Genomic DNA, 21,124 nt, shown 5'->3' on the forward strand with positions numbered 1-21,124 from the left:
ACTTTGTTTCACAAGTTCATCTCTCACAGTTCCTGAATGCCTTACTGTGTTTTAAAGAGGAAAAAAGTGATACCTGACAGCCAAAACATTTTCAACAAACATTTCAGGGAGTTTCCCCCTCCTCTTGAAACCCTGAACTACATAGTTGTTAAAACCAGTTACTTGAATAATGTTGGTCCTAACTACTTTCTTAAATCTCCTAGAATTTTAACCTACTGAGCAGTAGAACTGCATAATTTCCTCCTTCATGGATTAAACCCAATTACAAAGGAAAGATTTAAGAACTTCATGCACTTCAAGAATTAACAGATGCCAAACACAAACTCATTTAAAAATATCTTGCAAAAGTGATCTGTGAATAACTGCTCATATATATTGCATAGAACCCACACAGCAGGGAGATACAATAATACACTTTACAATCTCTTTTGTGGTGGAGGCCAAAAGTTTTATTCCTTTACCTTACTTGGGAGATGTCAGTCGAGCAGCCTTTTGTGTTGTTTTCCTATCAGATTATCTAACCCCATTCACCAGCTACATCTGATGAAGCCTGAAACTTGCTTTCGCCTTTACACCCAATGACCCATAAAATGGGATAAAATGCCCGTTAGTATCCCTAATCCTTATTCAGGAAGAAGTCCATTCAAAGCAGCCACTTTATTCAAGAGCCATCTCAGCACAGCAGCACTAGCTACAAGACTCAGTTCAATACAGACCTCTGGTGATAGCCTCTAAGCAGAAGTGCAGCCTTGATACCAGCTTAATTTCATGCTGGTTACTGAGTGGAGTGACAGAAGATGGACATCAATTTGCTTCAGGATCCTGTCCAGTTCTTCTGACCCAAACTTTTTCCAAATGGGGTTTCCTAGTGGCAGGGTGCATCAGGCACAGAAGACCCTTAACAATGAAGTTTTAGAAACAGAAAAGACCTGGATTTACAGGTCCCCCATCATTCACACCACAACATAAGAATTCCAAGGTAAAACTTCCTACACAAAAGCAAGGAGAATGTCCACAGCCCCATACGGAAGGGTAGAGCTTCTCAACCAAAGCCCAGATTTTGCACAATTCTTCATGGAGCTGGGGAAGGTGTTTCTTTTAATAACAGACAAGAGAGTTCATTTATTGTGCCAGGCTTTTTGCCTTTTAAGTCTGAAGTAGACATAAAACTAAAGGTGAAATCCACCTCCAGCCAAATTCAACACACTACAGCTGTGATTTTGGCAAGGGTGATTGTATCCTGTTGCAACTTTGCTGAGTACTGCAATAGCTCTTTAATAATGGGGTGAATATGGCTCCATCTTTCATTTATGTTCTGGAGAAGAAACATTTTCTTCTTGAATAAACTGTCCTGACATCATGGACACTCTCAGAAGTCTTGAAACCAGCTTCAGAAAAGACATCTATGAAGACCAAATACCCTGTCATAAAATCAGTGAGAGGACTAGTGAGAGCCTGGCCTTTCCTAGACATTCAAGCCAATATTAATGCATCATTATTGAAGTTATATAGATTGCCAGTTTCAAAAACTAGTAATTTACATAGTCTCCAGCCTTGCATAGGAGCTAAACATTGTTATTGCCTTCAGGAAGTTTAACCTCCATACATCTGGATGGACTAGGCCTTTGTCCTCTTTTCCAGAGCCAGAGGGGGTGTGTATAAGGAAGGACTGAGAGTACACACTGTCATAATATTTGTGCTCTTGCACCATGGTATTGTTTTCTTTGTTATGACATGTTTCAAAATTTCTGAGCTCTTTCAAGCAGGATGGCATACTAATAACCTCCTTTGCTATGAGGAAAAGCAATGCTTCTGTGGGTTCTTTCCTCTCCTTAATAGCAGAGCAGAGAATATTCAAGCTGGAACAGTACAATTCTCCTCTTGAGTAGGATGTCTTGAAGAGAGTACGTGGCACTATTAGATAGAAATGAATCAAGGAGCATTAGATACAAAGGTACACAAAAAGAAAAATAGGTTGACACCTCATTTTCCAAATTCCACTGTAGTTGTTTCCTGATCATGGCTATTTACTGAGTACATTTATAAGCAGTATGTAAGGGTTCATTATCTTTTTTAAAAGTATAATTTAGCTGGTTTAGGGTCCAGTAGGTTTATTTTAGCTTTGTTTGAACTACAGTTAAAGGCAATGCTTTGCCATTGGAGTAATCCTCCAATAGCATCTGATAAACAACTTGTAACCATTCCTACATAGCGTTTTGCTTGTTACCCTTACTACTACTAAAGGGTTTAGTCTGCTGTGGAGAAGCAATGTTAATCAATATCATGCCAGAGCCAAGCTGTGCTTAACTACAGGTATTCTGCAACTCCACGAAGTATCCCAGGCTACTGCACTGGATAGAAATTTCTTAAGCAAGACTTCTGTGAAATTCATTTTACAGAGTTTTCCCAAGTTGAATTAGAGATCTTAAAGTTTCAGCAGAAACCCAGGAATCTGATCTCCTAACCTTGTATTTTTGTCAGTAGCTGTTACAACTAGCCAGATTAACTTCCATACTTTAAATAGAAGTTGCAACAGTCTTACTTCAAGGCTTTGAAAAGATTTTTTTTTTGTAAGATATCAGAAGTTACCTACAGCCTTTCAAAACAGACATATGACCAAGTGTTTATTTCAATTTCTTCCACAACATTTGCTGTTAAAAATTGTGTTCTCTTCCTAAAGAAAATTTTTTCTCTAGATTTCTAACAGGAATCTATGAAAATAGAGGCATGATAGGCTTCTAGAATTACCCGATTCACTTTCTTCCAGTTTATTTTTAATAACTTGAGAGCAAGACATTATCCAGTATCTGAAGCTATGAGGGGATGAAATGTTTTTCTTTGTGAGAAAAGTTAATTTGCATCACCATGTAATAACAGATTTTTAGTACTATTTGGTATTCCTAAACCAAGTGTATCATGCAGTTCTCTTTCACCAAACAACTCCTGTTGCTCTGGGTACATCATACAGCCATCTTCAGGACAGTAGCATGTGTTCATTACTCATCCTCCTCGCACAACACAGAACTAATTCCTCTCTTTGGCATATACAAGCCTCAATTAGTTGTATGTTATCATCACATTCCCCATTAATCACTTAGCAGAACTGTACAGATGCACAGCAGCTTTCTTGCCTTTTCCTCATAAGTCAGTCCAGGAAGCCCCCTAGTCATTTCTGTTTTTCTCTGAACTTCTCTGTAGTATCATCTCTTTCTGACTAATCAGAAGACACAGCGAAGGCATAGCTTTCTGTGTCATAATACCTGGAGTCATGTCAGGTTCTTCCCACGCCCCCCAGTTCCAGAAACAGCAGGTTAAAGAAGGACAAAAGTTATCTTCCCAAGCAGCCAGACTAACACAGGACAGAGTACACAGACTCCAATTACCCAACCATATCAGTAGTAACAACTTAAAAAAATCTTCAGTGTAGTATTGTTCAGAGGAACATCCTTCCCTTTCGCCTCCCTCTGCTCCCTTATCTTGTCCTTTTCCAAGGCCATTCTTGAGGAAGCAAAAGCGCTTTATCCCTTGGGTCTAGTCTACAAAACACAGAGCACAGAAAGACTGAACTTGTCATATATAGGCACTAGACCCTTGACGCCAACATCCTTTGCTAAGACAACTGGCCCAAGTCTTGCAGACACCACCTCTGAATGGGGAAGAAAAGGCAAACATGAACTTCTGGGTCAGAGCTCCTAACCTAGCTAGCACACCCGGGCTGAGACAAAGTCTCTGCAGACACTTCAGCCAAACCAAAATAAGTGTATGTCTCTATGAGTGCCAGTCCCCAGGAAATCATGGGCAACCTCTGGGTCTTGTACATACAAGAAAGTCAAACAATTGTCAGAACTACACCAGAGCAATCAGGTTTGAACTTTCCTATTCAAAAGGAAAATCATAGATTGGTTTTCCCCTTTGCTGTAAAAGTTTCCCCCACCTCATACTGCTCCCAGTGACCGACTACAAGGGAGAATTACCTCCATGTTATCATTTCTGTCCCCACAGACAACAGGTTGAAATCTGACCAGTTGACTTGACAAGCTCAGCATGTTATCTTATTTCTTTTTCTCTAGCCAGACAACCAGAGCAAGGAATAGTAAGGCTACCCAAATTACTTCTAATCAATGCTTTCATCAGTACCATTGAAATTAGATACAAGCTGTACATAATTCCCCTCAAGACCAAAACATCCTGTAACTTGCATAAGAAGTGAAAGACAGCTATTTGCATAGTTTGATTTAAACTTTGGGGAATTATGCTGGGTTTTCCTACAGGGTGGAGATGACTCCTCAGACTGCAAAACTTTCTGAAGCAGCTAGAAATCAATCAGTTGACAGTGTTTTGTGAGACACTGGAACAGTGTCAAGAGCCTGTTAGTTGGACAAATAAGCTGGTCTAGCAGAGAAGGGAATAGGATAAATAGTTCTAGGGGTAGTGCTTGCACCAATTAACAGATTCTGAAGCTTGTCTAATTCTGAGGTACAACATATGACCTTTCATTTTCAAGTCAGTGTGGTATCAACAATTGGTAACTAAAATAGTTTCACATAGTGCTGCATTAAAAAAAAATCTCTGCAGTTTAATATGCAGGCAAGTAAGTACCACACAGCCACCTGTTCATTCCCTCTCCTCCCAGCAGGATGAGGGAGAGAATTAAAAGTGATAAAAGTGCAAGAACTCATCAGTTGATATCAAGACAGTTTAATAAGGAAAAAAGGGGAAAAATATTCAGGTGCTGCACAAAACAATTGCTCACCACAACAGCCCCCAAGACCAACAACAAATTCCCCCATTTTTATTTATTTTTTTTTTAACTGAGCACTTCATATGGTACATTCTGAGTCAGCTGTTCTGGCTGTGTCCCCGCCCGGCTTCTTGTGCAGCCCCAGCCTCCTCCTGGCAGGGCAGTGTGAGAAGCTGAATAGTCCTTCATTTAGTGTAAGCACTGCTCTGCAACAATTAAAACAATGTTTTATCAGCAGTATTCTCATCTTAAATCCAAAACACAGTACCCTACCAGCTACTAGGAGGAAAATTAACTCTATCCCAGCCAAAACCAGGACACACACCTTAAACTTAATTATTCAAAAATAAAAATAGGACTATTGTGCTCAAACATCTATATTTTATGTACATATACCACTAAAACATGCTGCTTAAATTACAGGATCAAACTATTTGTCTTTCTATAGGATTCCTGCATCATCCAATAACAAGTTGTGAGAAGGAATCAACCTTGTGCAACTAAAAAGAATGTTTTCAGGGCCCTGACTCAACCTCAACTCAGGTGGTTTATTTCAAGTGAGGAAAAAATGAAAAGATGTTTCAGCATTTAGATTGTAGGGTTCTAGATATGCAGGTACATAGGAAAACTAGCTAAAGTCTTTTTTTTTCTGCCAGCTTAATACCTGTATATATAGAAACCTGTTACAAATTAAGCTGTACTTTTTTCATTTGGGGTACTTCTGGTAGGTAGTTATATTAGTAATACATGCAGTCATTACTTTACCGTAATTTGTTGTAATATAGAGGACAAATCAAAAGAGACTCCTTATGATATCATGCACAATGTCACAGTATCCTTTTAGAAATGATGTTTTGCAATTTCTGAACAGTCACATGCACCTAGAGTCGAGTCTAGCTCAGATAGTAATCTGAGCCATGGGATCCTTCCCTTTAGCACAGTTCTGCTCTTCCTCACCAGGAAAAGAAGCCTGACTTCGCACGCTGGTGCCTATAGGTCTCTCTGACCTGATGAGGTCTGACAAAACTGTACCCCCACCCTCACATTCACTCTTATTAAACTGCTTGCAAAACAGGACTGAACACTGCTCAATTTATTTTGGTTGGTTGCTCTCATAAGCATGATCCAACTGTCTCTGATGCAAGGCCTATGAGCAGCATCCTACAAATGGAGACTGTCCCCATAGCCCAGATCAATCAGCCAGCACTATGCAAAGTACAGTACAGGAGCACTGCTGATATTTATGGTACTAAAAGGAGGACTTGATATCCATAAACTCTATCCATGAACTCTATTAGTTCATTCCTCAAAATTGCATATACTGATCTTGGACCATGCTTGTTCAGTGCACACAGTTTCTGCTGATACCAATTACTTCTCAGACCATATACACGACCCTTAAAAGCTGGAAGTCAAGAACACCACAAATCCATCATTGTACTTTACCATTTCGTAACTGGTATAAGACATTTGAATTGTATAAATAACATATGCCCTAAAAAGTGCTAGTAGGAGTAGATGCAAGCAATGATGAATTCCCATTTATTTGAAAGATTTCCTATTCATTAACATGAACAGACAAATTTTGAAATTATATTTCCATATATTAACTGGGAAGTATGTTGCCTATCTAGCTCCAGCCTTATAATTTCATTCCATAACAGAAAAAAGTTAATGATACCGAAAAATAAACTTTTAAAGGTACACACATCTACATGATAGCTACAGCTGATTTCAGCAGGAGTTCTCTTGGACACTAAATACCTCAGTCATTCAGGTCTTGTTGGGAGTGGCTCAAAACCCAGTAGAGCCAGGAACTAAATGTGAGCAGCTATACATTAATCTTAATTGCTATTCTATAAATAGTCTGGGAAAGAAGCTAATGGGAAACCCCAGCCAAATTGAGCAACCAGAGTCATGATGGGGGTATTTTTTTGTCCCCTGCATTATTAAAAGGCCAAATGAGTGTTCAAATTAGAAGGCTCGAATACTGACATGAAACCCTGTTTTGAGCAAGAGGTTCGTTTTGGCATAAAGCCAAAAAAGTAATTTTAATCTGATAAATTGCTCCATGTTTTCATCTTTTGCTGCACTGTTTCTTTAAGTTCTCCTATGTAAGAGCCAGATTTGAAATCTTAAGGTGCTGAAAATGCTGTTTACTTACGTAACAATTTTTTTTTTCTGTATCTTAAGTTTATTACAAAGATATTTAAGGCCACAATAGCAAGAAACTGTGAGGGGCCAATACAATTTCAGGGTGCTGATCTTACCACAAGCAAGGCCACATCCAGTTTTTCCAAGGCATGTAACACAGAATAGGTTGAAGAAACAAGTGTGCCTGCTTTCGTGCATTAACAGCTCACAAACTCTGTAAGGTTCTGCCCCTGACAGGCAGGAAAAGTCTGCCACTTCAAGGATGTCACACAATAACACCCACAAGCTCATGCAATGCCATCCTTACCATTAACAGAAGGAAACTAGTGGGAAGTGAAAGCAAAGAGCAACACTTGGATGCCAAAAGATCTGCCAGACCAGGTCTCCCAGCAGCAAATGTCCTAGATGGGCATAAAAAACACTAAAGCTTTAAAACACATACTCTTACCCACCAGGGTGGATCACAGTAGGCAGTAGTTAGATAGCTATGGACAATGGCTCCTCATTCTGTACCAAAATAGAGGAAAGCTGCCCCCTCACGTATGAGGGCCCAGACTCTGCAGACAACCCTGACATCTAGAGTGATGATTCATTCTCCTCTTACCGGAGCTGCTCTCCACAGGCTGTCTGAAGGCATAGTAGCTTTGCCCAAGCCCTACCAACCACTGTTGCCTCTTGGGACGATCAGCTGTCATCTACGGCAGCAACTGGAAGGAGCCTGAATAAGGAGGGAATAACAGAGTCCTCTGAAGGTAATGCTGCAGCTCTGACAGCACAGTCACAAGTCAACAGGTTTGTAAGTTTCCAGTTTAAACACTTATCACTCTGCAGCTCCGAGCACACCACCCCAAGGGTTCCCTTCTGCCCCACTGATATAGATATGTTATCATTTTCTATCATGTAAACTTAACTACTGTTCAAGTTACACTGATATGTGATAACCATCCATATCAGGTTAGAAACAGACCTGAGCTCTGAGATGTTTACATGCACGGACTGGTAGAGAAGTTTGACTGGTGGTCGTTTTTGCATAAGGCTCTTTCTACTCTGTTCTAAAGGTCGTACATAATTATTTGATAGTATTTGTTGAAAAAGAATATAGTGAGGACAAAGCCAAAGAGATAACTTTCCATTAGGAGACACTATCCTATTTGAAACTATTCATGTCTCAAAAAGTTTGAGGTATCAAAATATAGATATCAACAAATCAACAACTCAAACGTTTTTATTCAGAGAGACTTGAAAAGCAGTGGCACGTATGCCAATGTCTGACATTTGTTTTATTCCCTTCAGTAGCAGTTTTATTTACCACCTTCCTGCAAAATATATGGGAAAAATATGAAAAATAATTTTTAGGTCTGCCATTTAATAAACAGAATTTCAACAGAGTTCATATCAAGACATTCAACACATGATTTGAAAAATACATCCATATTGTTTTCACAAATAGAAGTTTCAGTTATTTGGCAAGTTGCCATTTACACTAACATGACAAAAATGACTGCACTTCATTTCTGGCTGCACAAACATGTATTCCTATTCACTTAAATAACTGAAGTAGTTTATCTTGGTAAAAAGCTGTATGCTATTATAGAGAAGGGTAGGTTAAACTTGGTCACATCTGAACAATGAACATAGGGCCCATAGACAAAAAAAAGTAAAAACTTAAACCTGCAAGTACTGTTTCACTGATGTGAATTGTACCATGAAAAATTTTGCATGAAAAAGGGTTTAGAGATCCAGTTTCTTGCTCTGCAACCAGAGAAGGGCCCACAGGCTACAAAGAGGAGGGAATCCAGCCCTCTGACATGAGAAAGGAAGGAATGAGTCTCCTTTCTGTACAGCAGTGTGCACCTGCACTGAGGATGGTGGAGGTGACCGCACTGTTCATGACCCCATAGATTTCATTTGAACCTAAGAGGCAATGCTGTCTCTTCCTGTACCCACAAATGATGCTGAAAGACCCAAGCAGGGCAGGTAGCTTGTCAGATACCACCAGCACACCATGTCAGGTAGGCAACCTCTTCCCCAGCTGCTCTGTCCAAGAGAGCTCCGCTGTATACCATGCAGCTCACACATCTTACTTAAAGCTCAAGTTTATTTCTGACCCATGTGAGTCCATCTTAGAGATCTATAATTAGTAGAAAACACTACAGGAAACACCAAACTGGATTGTGAGAAGAGTTATACATCTTTTCATAGGAATCCATGCAATTCCCAAATCCCTTCAGACATGTCCAATTTTAAAAACCTATCCTATATCAAACCAAGGGCCTATTTAGGCCAGGCTCCCATCTGAGACAGCTATTCTCCATAGCTTAAAGAATGTACAACAGCAGGTAAACACATTCCCAAAGCATTTCCTAAGCCTGCATGAAGCTTACAATAACTAAGTCAAAACAGGACCCTTGTGTTCCCTAGCCCTTGAAGAACTTTTCCTTCAGGAATGTCCCATCACTTTGAGCCCATAACATTTTTTGCAGTTCAATTCCACAGTTAGTCTTGTCATGTAATGAAGCATCTTCTGCTTCATCACACTGAATGTGCCACATAATAGAGCTCAGGATAAACAGGTGTCAGCTGAGAGAAATTGGCAACCATTTTTCTAAGCACTTTTCTCCTCTCACAAGAGACCTCTATCACATTCCCTTTCTGAGGCATCCCTTGAAGAGTCACAGTACATTCATTCCCTATCTTGACCATATTTGTGAAACTCTACTGTAACATTTTGAGATGCAGAAGTGGTGGCAACTGCAAGGGGTTGGGAGGCCTGGAACCACATACACCATTTGAGAGCTGAGTATACCATGGATCCATATAATCCAAATACATATGATGCATTAATAGACATCAATAAATAACCTTTACTTGCTGCTATTGCTTTTTTTTTTCCAGCTGCTACTAACTACAGACCTTTAATTTTCATTAGAAAAATCAAAACCTCTCTCCTGTGGTAATTGCTGTTTCAGAGCCCCACCTGCTGCTGCTTTTTTTTTCCTTCAGAGTTTGAGCTGCTCTACATGAAAAATCCAGGCATACCCCACCCAGCTTTGGCAGATCAGCTTGGACCTATGTATGCCATCAGTACTAGGTATGTGGCTCTGTCCCTTCATCTTTATGCTACATGAGATTTTATAGATCTTGCAACACACCATGTGAGTTCCCTTTGAAGACTAAAAGCTTGTGGAAGCCAGATGAAGTTAGTCATGCTTGAAAAACCTATAGGCAATCATCCAACCCACCATCCATACCAGGGGCATCTGTAGTTGCATATACCATTCTTGAAGCCTTGTCTACCACCCGAGCAGGCAGCAGAAGCACCAGCCCAGTTGAAGACCAAATCTAATTATACACAAATTATGTATTAATTAAACTACAGATCTGTTCTTCTGACCCTAAAGAGCAGCCATAGATATCTTAAGTACCTGGAAAATTTTTTAATTGGAGCAGGCAGAGAAAGTTTTCACGGCATAACAGGACTGGACAGAGGCAGCAGGAACAAGAGCTATCTTGTCCACCTTCTTTTATAATAGAGTGGCTGAATTATTTTGGCCATTTCTGCAGGCCTGGCTACTTTCTGTAGTTAGAAGACTTCCTGATTTTAACAGGTTTTGGCTAGATTTTAGTCTTATTCACCAAAAAACATTTAAGTCACTTACATTTTGTACAAAATTATTTTCAGGGCAAGCTTGCATGCCTACCACTACCCTATCCACTGTGAAGAGCAAGGCTCTGTCTGCTTATCCAGAGAGGCACAGAAGGAATGCTTTGGAAGAGATTCCTATTTCATTTGTACTTGTGAATCAGCCAAAAGCTATTAAAGCAAGGAAAAGCACCTTCAGGAGAGTATAACATCCATCACACCTTTTCCTCTTTCCCCCAACAACTTCTTTTGTTTAACATTAGCTTCAGTAACAAAAAAGTCATTACAATTTACCCAAGCTACAAGATAGCTTAAATATTAACAAGGTTGTAAAGCCACTGGGGGTAAGAGCCCGGAGCTGTATAATAATAAAGTGAGGCTCAGCAAGATTCCATAATTATTTGTTACACAACCCAAGAAACTAGCTAGAGCATTTCTAAGATTATACACCTCTCATATATGATGTCTAACCATGCCAGAAATTACATAAGGCTTTTTATAACAATCATTAGTCATTAAAAATGCAGAACAAAGGGCCATTATGACCAGAGGTGACAATCCAAGAATTAGTTTACTCAGGACCTGATCCAAAGCCCATCATAGTGATTTTTGTATATTTCAACGTGCTTTGGATCAGACATTCAGTATTTTCCATGTTGCAGAGTTTCCTTTCAGAGTTTTGTGGAACAAGACAACAAGCTGCAGAGGACTGTAGAGGAAATAAAAGCAGGCATTTATCCCTGCCAGAGCTGAGAACTCAAAACTAGCACCTGTTTTTGTGGCAGTAACATTTGCTTTACATCCTTCCAAAAAGTTGTTGGCCATCAATCCAGATTCCCAAATATGGGTTCAGGTGCTTTCTAAGTATTTCAGCTCTGGAGACACTGACCTATGCAACCAGTCACAGAAGGGGCTGCAGGCTGTGCCTGGAACTGTTCAGATGCAGGTGAATATATCTATCCCTGTGCACTTTTATGTCAAGACAAATGCAAAACACATGACTGGTTGTATTGCTTTAACAGAAAGTTGACATCTGCAACATGCAAATACAGCTCTTAACTCTACTTGTATCCACCAGGAAGCCCCTTTGAATAAGAGCATATAGCCTAGGGAGACAGTTCATCTGTAAGCTTGCAGGTGATGATTCTTTCCTTCCTTCACACACGTTAAGGGCTCTGGAGAAGACGTGCTATGGCCAGAAAGAAAAATAGCATTGTGGAATATACAATTTTACAAATTGACCTGGAAAACACAAGACTCCAGCAAAAGAAATAATAGTTCAAATTGATTTGGCAGGGAGCAATCTGCAGGATATGATTCAAAGATCTCACATCTGAAGCACTGCTCTGTAGCAGTTATATGCCTAGAGTCAACATCTTTCACAAGGAAAGAGTGAGAAAATCCACCTCATAATACATCAGAAATCAACAGAACCTTGCATATCATAAGGTGGAAAGAGGACACCTCTTAATTGTCTTTCTAATAACCTAAGGGACATTTGATGAAGCTGGTAGAATCCAGGTGGTTTGTTCGACCCCAGAAAAAGAAAATTTTATAGCCCCATTCTGAGAGGTCTCACCTCAACTGAGTGGGGCAGGCCTGCTAGGTAGATACCTATGCATCTGCCTAGCAGACCATGGTGGGGCTTCTGGACCCCCTGATTTTGTTGCCACATCTACACCTGCACCCCCAGGTCTGACAGTCAAGCCACAATGTCACTCAGGACTGAGAGAGCATTCTTGGCCCATCCAGCTTCATAAGTTCTGTTAGCCCACAATCCCCTCAATATGTGTAATAAACCCTAAGCCTGGCCTCATCTAAGGGTTACACAGCTGCAGGAACATTACTTCAACATACACTTTCATAGTCTTTCCAGACACAAATTATCTGTAGCCTCACAGAAGGAACCAGTTTTCAGCTGGCAAATTCATTGTGACAGCAGTAATAGGGGACAATATTTCAGTGAAGAATCATTGTCTTGTTCAACTGCTTTCTAGATATCATAATTCATAATGGTGCTGAGTAGCCAGGGGTCCTGCCTAAACATCCAATTTCCACTTGTAATTCTCTTTGCTCTGGTTCTTGCTGTTGGGGAGCAGCAGAGAGGTTATGGTCTGCATGCCTGGACCAGGCACACCAAAGACCTGCACAAGGGCTCACCTCCATGGGGCCTCTGAAGATGCCCCATCTTCTGATGCTGTGATTTCTAAATCTGACCCAGCAAAGGCAATACTCTCACCAGGCAGAGTGACACTGCCATCAAAGATCATGAGGAGAACAAAAACCCACACCCACCCAGCAGTTAAAAGGACTTTCTTCTCTTCCCACTTCCCAAAAGACTAATCCATCAAATTGCTTTTTGCTGGGATACTCAATCTTTCTTTTTCTTCAGCAACCATCTCTGGACATGTTAACCATTTTCCACACAGAGCAGGAGGCTCAGTCTTTTCCACTATTCACCCTTAAAGGAGGAGCTATTCCTGTAGAAGACACTTGGCCCTCATTCTGTTCTTTAGGCACTATATACCCTGACAAATGAAAGCATTAGAGAATTCGATGTAATTTTTCCAGCATTCCTAGACAAAAATGAACACCTTTTCAATCAAAAGAATTTTTTAGATGCTCACAGGAAAAGAATGTAAGCCAAAAGGGGTTTGCCTTCCAATAGAAATGTCACCAGCCTTTACACACCTTGTGACTCTCAAGCCTCTATCATAGTAGCAAACACATTATCGTATCCAGCAAGAAAAAAAAACACGTTGCTCTTCCTCCCCCAAGTAGCTTGAAAAACACCGACTGAAGTGTGTAACTAGTCTACTTAGTTTTAATTTAACCATTTGCTGAACTGCTTGCTGGATTGGCACACCCATTAAGAAAAAACAAGCAACGTGTTTGTAGAGGTGTGCAGATAATCAAGGCAACACTGCAGCCTGCAGGTACCTTTTAAGATAACACCAGGACACACCTGGATACTCCTGTTCTCCACTCCCACAGAGCACACCAGCAGTGACAGACTGGAAGATCTTTTGAAGTCACTTTAGAGGGCTGACAGCATGAAGCAGAGCAAAATTAATTATTCAGGGTGGGCTTGTAAGCACAAGGAAATGCTGCCTTACCTTTTTTCACCCCCTTTCTAAGTAACAGAATGCATCTGTGAAGGTTATTTGTACAGGTTTTTTTTACCTTTAATTCTTGTACCTTATTAGTATGGGAAATACTAAAAACCTCAAGAAGATAAATCATGCAGTTGTACACAGAACTGGGAACATAAGAAGGAAATGGAGAGGCTCAAAACTGAAAATGAGCACAAAAGGTAGGGACCAAATGAGCTAACTCTTCCATTGCCTTCTTTGATTTAGACACTAGATCTCAAAACAGTCCACCTACTCTGTTGAAGGTTTCTTTTTTCAAGTCTATTGTCCTATCCTCAGAGGTCAGGTACTCTACCAGTATCCTTTTCAAAACACTATGTCACCCTCTTCACATAAATTACCTCAGCACTTCAGATGCTTTGTCATTTTCTCCAAGCAATAACAGCCAGAAATATAATAGCATCTTTTTACAGCTTTCTCCACATTCTTACACAGTTAAGCATTCTCAGCACATTCCAAGCTTTTGATTAATTTTGTCCTCTTATATTATATTTTATTGAAATTCCTCCATGGCCTGCCTTTTAAATCTTCCTGGTAGCTACTCAAAACAAAATTCTGCTCTACCTCCTACACTCTATTATGTGACCTCCAGGAAACTTCTGTCTTTTCTTTTACTACCCAGAAGCATTCAATAAACTTGCTGCTCATCATTTTACTCTGCAGACAGAATGTGTATTCTTGGCATCCAGAGCAATCCTTTCCTTCTCTTTTACTGTCTCTCTTCCAAGAGATGTTATTCTGACGTAGCAGTCACACAATCTATCTGCCAGGTCTTTGTGGGACTTGTTATACCATAACCTTGGCTGTGATCTAAGACTTTGAATTCTTTTTTTATTGCCCTTTCCTCAGGGCTAGAGATATCCCAAGTGCTCAGCTCACCACAATGTTATTCTCAGTCCTGTTTCTCTGCAGGCCTTCTAACATTTCCCCATTCTCCCCTCCACAGGAGCCAGGATACTCACTTACCTGTGGATTCTCATCATTGCCCTTTCAAACCTAGTTCAGCCTTCTTTGGTCTAGAAATGCTCCTCCCCTGCTTTGTTAATTTGCCATCGTCTTCTGTTTCTTCTTTCTCAAAGCCCTGGTTCACTGCCAACAGACACAGAACAACTCCATGAGGACCCTTTGGTCACCTACACTTTCCCTCTGGCACTTGCCTGGCTTTCTGTTTGGCTTAAGCAACTGTTCTAGTACCCAGGACAACAGGAGAAGCAGTCTGAGGGCTATTTCTGTGCCCTTACAAAACAGTACCAGATCACTAACTGCCCCTCTTATCTCAGCCTTTTGGACTGTACAGTCACGACACTTTCTCCTCCTCTGCTGCACTAAGTCCCTCAGAGGCTTACATATAAGATCACAGCTTGCCTTACCCACACCCTCTGCTTTAACTACATTTAAACAGCAGTACACTGAAAAAGAATCACTCCACTTTAACTCTACTGTTTCCAAGAACTAGCCTATGCACTGCCAAAGCTAAACAGCAGCCAGGCTCAGACATCCAACAGATCATTTCCCGCTACAGAAGGCAATTCCTTTACTTCCACTCTTTGTAGATTACCCAGTGGAAACGACTACAACTCATACAGCGTCTATTTACCTGCCACTTGATAGCACTAAATGCCTCACACAAGGACTATAGTAACCCCTCTGCTTGCAAACCAGAGAAAACCTACAAGGCCCAAAACCCTCACTCTTATAGCTGCCTTAATCAGCAGTGCATTGGAAAGAGCTGTGCTGCTCAGGTTCTGGAGCCCTTTGTATCCACCCCTCCTAGCTTTATGTTCCCTCAGGCCAATCTCTTCAATACAGCAGTCAGGTGTTGGTCATTTAGGTAGTTTCCCACGTTTATACAAACATGGTTTGGAACTGATGCTCAGTCCTTTGTCCATGGCGTAGTTTTCAATGTCGTAGTGTCTTTCATGCACCGTTCTGAAACAGGAATAATTAAAAGGGCTCTAATGGGTATCAGCTATGGAAATGGCTTTTGCTATACTGTGTAATTCTTCTGCATGTACGTGCATTCCTTGCAATACCCAGTGATCACCACAGTGATCCTGGATGGTTCCTAGTTGTGTTCCAGGCAAGCACAGGAAGAGGGAAAGAGCATGAAGCAATGACAAAAAAACAGAAAAATAGGAATCTCATAAGTTCAAGTAACCATACGTTTTCCAGTATTTCAGCAGGAGTTTCTTAATTTTCTATACCTTTGAGGGAGACAGAAAAGTTATGAAAATCCCTGTGATTTTTCAGCATCTCCAAAACAAAGCCCTCATGACTTTTCTGCCATGAAATTTCCCCAGGCACCCACAGAGTCTTTCTTACATAAATGGTGTGGGTCACAATCTGCAAGTGAATTTGTAACGTGAGATTTCTAATGTTATCCTTATGGCACAAATGGGCAAGAAGACGTATTAGGAATATTATGTGCTCAGGCTATGCTGTACTTTCAAGATGAAAGAGGAGCCAAAGTTAAGACTGAGTTTGAATATTGAATTTAAGAAGAGCAAAAAGCCATAGAAATGTCACTCCCTGCAACTGTGCCTTTTTTATGGTTATTACGATTTTAGAAGTTAAAAATTATTTTTGGGAGTAGGTTCTTTCTTGTTCCTAGTACTCATTCCAAAGTCATTGACATTAGTGGAAAGTTTCCAGATTAGAATATGAATCGGGCCAATCTTTCAAGAGTATATTTTTATTGAGAAACTATGGAAGGGAAAAAAGTGTGAAACCAGTGATTTTCTTTCAGTGAGAATACACAGGGGACGAAAGGGGTGAAGGAGTTCTTAACTGAGCCTCATAAGTGAGCTCTGACAGGGGCTCTTTTGCAGGTCTAGAAAGAAGAGCAGTATGTACCACCTGCTCCTGCACTCCCTGCACTTGATAATAAAGCCACAGAGTAGCAGAAGAAGACAGAAATCTTGCTTGGTTTCTGACGGCGTAAAGGTGGCACCTTAAACAACCAACCAAATGAATAGTGACAGCTAGTTAAGGACAGGCTCTGTGCAGAGCACTCATAGTCCAAATAGGTAAGATGGACAATAAATGACAAGCAATCTTATTAAACCTATTTTATGGGTAGGAAATGGAGCCCTGAAGAAATTAAGTGCCTTGCTCAAAGCCATTCAGGAAATCAGTGTCAGAGGAAACAAAGTCAAACCTGAGTGTCACTGTAGTTCCTTCCTCTCAATACTATTTTGACCATCAGGGCTGCTTTCAATTAAGTCTTTTATTGAGGACATCTCTTTCTAACTCTGCATTTTTATTGAATGTCCCACATGGTGGACCTGGGGAACCTGTAGAATTACGAGTGTCTCCAGCCAGCTTCTTTACTGTGTTTTATGAACCTTAATGAGCCCCCACAGAAAGCTGCAATACCTACATCAAGGGGGAAGGGAGAGGAGAAGCAGAAATAGCAACATTGTGCACAGTTTTTAGTGTGCAGTCCAGGTTCACGGAGTGGTATGTAAACAATCTGATTTGCTACGTTTAAGGACAGGCACAATTTTAGGAAATTCATGTAACCTGTTAGCCTAGAGACCTCTAGATAACCTATTCAACAACAATGAAACGTACAGTATGCCGGGGAGGCGGAGGGGCAACACTGGGAAGATGCTTTGTTGCCATAGGAAATGGGCCAAACAAAACTCTCTCATCATTTTTGATGTTCACTTGATGAGTCTGTAAAAGGAGAAGAGTATCAGCTTGCTAGAAAAACCATTTCCTGACAGATTCACAGTGAATTTGGCTGCCCCATTGGCGTCCAGGCACTAGCGCTGAGACTTGGGGCTGCGTACTCTTGTCTCAATCCTCTCGTCCAAGAGTTCTGCTTTTCCACGGACTCAGGTGAGATGGAGTCCAAAAAGAAAGTGGTTCCACATTGTCCACAGCTTTTCATCCCAAAGGCACAAAGGGAGTGTGCAAATCAAGCCCTTTTGCCTTAAAATACGCACTCTCAGCACGGGCTACAGAAATTCAGACAAGGGGAGACCCAGAAACATAGAAGTACATACAGATTGGAAATGAAGGAAAATCTGTTAAAAACAGAAGCAAAGTTTTTCTACAAGGCTGCTTGACAACATCTTATATCGTACATTTAGTAAGCAGCTGTCTGTGTAAATACCTTATCAGGCAAAGACAAGGAACAAAACTGTTCACCCTGCCTAGGTTTCTTATTCTAGTGGACAGTAAAGTGTCCTTTGTTGTGAGTTGTGAGGAGAGGTTACATGGCAAGCATGTGCTACCCTTTGCCTTTTTCACCTAGCCTACTTCAGAAAACACATAGTCTTTGATTAGAAACTGACATATGCTGAAGTACTTTCTTGACTAATACAAACATCCCCATCACCTTAGGTAGTCTACAGTCTGAAAATCTGTACTGAAGTGACTTGCCCACTGGCAATGCAGAGGTCTTGACAACGTCCTTTCGTTTTCTCCTTTTGCTCTCACTTCTGTCTGCCAGGAACTGCACTAGTGATCGGAAGCCAACCACATGTAAACACACTGTTTTATCCAGCTCAATATTTGTGTATTTCTCAAAGCCTGGGCTTGCTGTGTACCACATTGTAGGAATGCAGAGGAGAGAGATCATTGTAGCTGCATCATTTTTGTATTGTTTTATGTAAGAACCTGGAGGAACACTGTGAGGTGGGCTGGCAGCAACAGTAGGCAAAAAGAAACACAGAGAGGAGAAGTTTCATTGCAAGTCTATCTCTGCCTGTATCTCCTCCATCTTTAGAAAGGTCTTTTTGACTCTTTCTCCTCCCAGTCCTCAATGATAACATACTGGAGCTTCGTTACTCTTGGAAAAATAAAATCAAAACATAGGAATGGCAAGAGTCACCAGTACAGTGTTGCAAGAGCAAGAAATCTTGTTCTTTATCACCTTGTTATGTTGGTCCTGCAAGCCTAGCCATAAAAAAACACCTTGTAACAATACCTAATATCCAATATGTCTGCAACAAAACACACTTTCCGTGTAATCTGACTGTATCAAATTCGTATACTCTACAGAAAGAATGACTTGGAACGGGAAGAAAGGAGGAACTCTGAGCACTAGGAAAACTCAAAGGAACATTTTATTGTAACATTTATAATAGAAAGTTGGGGGGTTTAGTTTCGCCTCAAGGTGTAACTTGCTAATAAAAGTTCTGGAAAACCTGCTGTGTGTAAGAGCCCTGGCCTATGATGTCAGAATTCATTATGCACACAGGGGCTATTTACAGCCTTGTAAAGTTGTAGACAAGGAAATTGTTGCTGAAATATGGTTTCAAAAGTTTAAAGGTAATCATTCTACTGGTGTATACACCTCAGCTATTGAACAGATCTTTTAAACGGTTCCGTGTAAACCAAGAAAAAATCATATGGCTTGAGTAGTAAATATCCACCCATGTTTCTTCATATGTGTTGGGTCTAGAATTATATATATGGACAGGAACAAGTGTGGTGTCTTTAGTTTTATTCAGGAGTTATCTGGGTAAACCTATAAATAAAGCATATGCATAAGGTGTTCAGAGGACAAACAGGAAACAATTTTCACTGCCCTATTACCATTTCCCATTTCCCCCAAGATCAAGAAAAAGGCAGGGGGTGAAGAACTAAAAGTGAAAACAAACAAATATATTTTCAGCTGTTTAAATCTAAAGATGTTTTGTCAAAAATGGTGAAATATTTATTGAAATATAATTTTTTCTACTGATGTTTTTTCATCAGAAGAATTGTGGAGACATCATGTTTTATCCAGGTCCAGCCAACACTTGAGACAAAAACGCTGCTGACTTTGCTGGGTCAGGATAGGTCTACAGGAACTCCCTAAGAAAGCAGTTACTCTGGTTCATACAACTGAGACTGGCACTTTATATTTATATTTAAAATTGGGGAAAAATCTGTTCAGTGTGGTGTGCTCTGTTTCCCTCAATTGCTGCATGCTGTTTTATTCTTCAGCTGTAAGTGTTTTAATTGCTGCTATAGTGATTTTTCCATCACTCTGGAAAGGTTTTGTGGCCAGGTGTTGTTTGTCATTTGTCCCACAGTAGCTGGAAATAATATAATTACAAAAATGTAGGAAAATGTGCTCAGCATTGGGGATTACTAGCCAATCCAAGCATTTTCCTACTGAAGCACTTTCTCAAATATTCCTTCTCACAGCAGCCCAAACGATTTTCTAGCTCCGACTGAGTTAACTTCCCAAGCATTCCAGTTTTATTTATTTTTTCTAATGCACTTGTCAGCTACTTCAAACTCCACCCCAGCTCCTGACACCAAGGCCAATCGAACACCCTCTCATTGTGGTTTCATGGGGAACCAGCTCACGGCCGCAGAAATGGACTGCACCCAATGGCACGAGACCAAAAATAACTGCACCACTTCCACTTTTTTCAATGCGTCTGCATTGTTCCAATAGCACTGAGATATTACTACTGATTAATTCTGCTATATAAATAATGTGCAAAATGGGGGATAGCTTTAAGCCTTTTTCCTGCTTTTACTCATGTTCACACTAAAAGTTCCCTTGCATTCAATAAGCTCTGTACACCAGACTTACACTGACATAATTTCATTAACTTAGCTGAATTACTCCTTGTTTATAGCAGCGGAAGTGAGTGGAAAATCAAGGCCAACAGGATAAGAAATAATCCTATTATCCTGCCCAGCAAGATTGCTCTGGATTTAGAACTGAGATTTAGGTTTAACATGGGCTTCTTTTGTCACGTAAGTTCTTACACCTTTCCTTACTCTCTCTACAGCCACTTTGGTGAGCTCACTCAGCTCAGTCTTTCAGGCTCCCCTCCTTCCTTCCTCTGCTGTGTGTGCTTCCTCAACAGATCTAACCAGGGCAGTAGGTAACTCACCAGGAGTTTAGGGTGCGTAGTGATCCACTCAGACAGCAGCAAATTATAAATATCATGTTGGCAGAAATCCTCCCAAACTGGGAATTTCCCTGTGCCTATCACAACACGCATTAGAAGTCCCAAAAGGCAGCAGTATGCATGGGTAATGTGACCAGCCACAAAACTCAGTTAAGTTCCTCTCACATCCCTCTGACCCTGTAAACCACAGGCTCTACATGAGTGCTCCTTACACTGCCACATCCTTTCTACGTGTAACAGAAATCACCAATGCATCAATTCTGCCAATACAAATGTAGTTATATTAGACCTAGCACAGGCCTAACTAACATTTTCAAAATGGGTTGGCAGAGATTTCATCTGTGTTTGTCACCCTGTGGCCCTCAGGATACTGAAAATGCAACTTGACTGCCACTGATGGCAATGCAATGTGTATGGACTCTGCTAGACCCAAAGAAGCCTCAGGTGAGGAAACACCAGGGCAAGAAAAATCATTGTATGTGGCACTAGTTTATATAAATATTTTACATATGTGTTGCATACATGTGTGTGTGTTTGTTATATGTGTGAATATGTAAAGAGAAATAAA

General features: G+C 40.6%; 1 long non-coding RNA gene across 4 annotated transcripts; it reads right to left on the reverse strand.

The window, feature by feature from the left end:
• Positions 1 to 1,427: 1,427 nt before the first annotated feature.
• On the reverse strand, positions 1,428 to 15,448 carry LOC310893946. Of its 4 annotated transcripts, none has more exons than XR_014579421.1 (5): positions 15,288 to 15,448; positions 14,657 to 14,779; positions 7,500 to 7,613; positions 7,203 to 7,296; positions 1,428 to 1,914 (listed from the first exon to the last, which is right to left on the reverse strand). It is a non-coding gene; the product is annotated as an uncharacterized lncRNA (long non-coding RNA). The 4 variants fall into 4 exon arrangements; XR_014579423.1 differs by lacking the exon at positions 1,428 to 1,914 and adding an exon at positions 4,679 to 4,942; XR_014579424.1 differs by lacking the exon at positions 1,428 to 1,914 and adding an exon at positions 4,679 to 4,947.
• Positions 15,449 to 21,124: the final 5,676 nt, after the last annotated feature.

Source organism: Anser anser (assembly GCF_964211835.1).
Source record: "Anser anser genome assembly, chromosome: 2".
NCBI classification, from domain to species: Eukaryota; Metazoa; Chordata; class Aves; order Anseriformes; family Anatidae; genus Anser; species Anser anser.